This window comes from Marmota monax, unplaced genomic scaffold (genome assembly GCF_021218885.2).
Source record: "Marmota monax isolate L192 unplaced genomic scaffold, Marmota_monax_Labrador192_F-V1.1 WCK01_AAM20220418_F8-fsc00077, whole genome shotgun sequence".
In the NCBI taxonomy this organism is placed as follows: domain Eukaryota; kingdom Metazoa; phylum Chordata; class Mammalia; order Rodentia; family Sciuridae; genus Marmota; species Marmota monax.
Window position 1 is genome coordinate 7,084,136 of NW_026694610.1, and position 1,097 is coordinate 7,085,232.

Below are 1,097 nucleotides of genomic sequence, written 5' to 3' on the forward strand. Positions count from 1 at the left end.
ACATTTAACCCCAAAACAACACTGTGGTCCAGAGTTTAATGTCTGCTTTTAACTACCATTGTAGAACCTAGTTTTACTCATAACTTCTCACCATATTTGGCAACTAAAAAGGCATTTATTTTCTATCTAGGCACTCTACCTAATTAAATAAATCATTCTCCAACATTCATATAGGTACAAATGTATATGCACATGGAATGGTGAATACTCTTCCTTAATATGTATTTTTAACTTTTAAAAATGCATATCAGGAAGACTATACTTTCAGGGATCATTTCTATAGTATGTTACTAAAAATGCATATCAGAGATTTCATCACTTGTATAGGAATAAAAATTGTGACACTGGCCATTATAAGGTATTAAAAAATTCATGGCAACTTTTGAAAAAGGAGGAATGTTATTAACCTTGGTGTCTTGACCAAATTAAAATTCGGGTAATTACATTTGTCTTCCCTAATCTTCTTTTCAACTTTCAATTGGGTAGTGTATTCTTAATGGATTTCATTACCCAGTCTCCCTTAGTATTTAAAATAGGACTTATCTTCCAAGAGTGGGTCCACTCTAAATTTATGTTCTCTGACTTCAATTGAGCTGTCACTAAGATTCTTCAATTCTACGTGTGTGTGTGTGTGTGTGTGTGTGTGTGTTTAGTTCGTTCTTTCCTTCTTGTTTTATTTTATTTTTTCTTGTTATTTACTTTCTCATCTTCACTCTTCCAAACCACTTCCTTTCTGCTCAAGACCTGAGATACACATTTTAGCTAAGCAATTTTGAGCCTCATGCATGCGACACTATCCTGTGCTCTGATATACCATGGCCAACCAGGCATTGTTCTCTACTTTCCATCAGTTTCCACGTTAGAAAATGCTGCTCTTTCACACTTGGGTGGATGGATTCACCTCCTATTCACTGAGAAAAGTGAAAACCATTCGGGTTGCACTTGGCGCCTCCCTTTGTGGAAGTGTCCTGCTGTGACCACACCCTTGCCTCCAGAACTCCATCATTCTGTCTGTCCTTTCTGCTTCCTTCCTTTCTTCCTAGTTTTGAAGGAGGGCGTGTGCCTGTTTTCTTAAGTCCCCTAGGCCTCTGTTTCTT

The 1,097-nt window shown here is 37.2% G+C and overlaps 1 pseudogene; it reads left to right on the forward strand.

Moving 5' to 3' along the window:
* The first annotated feature begins 252 nt into the window (after positions 1–252).
* On the forward strand, positions 253–326 carry LOC124077828 (small nucleolar RNA U3; annotated as a pseudogene).
* The last annotated feature ends 771 nt before the right edge of the window (positions 327–1,097 follow it).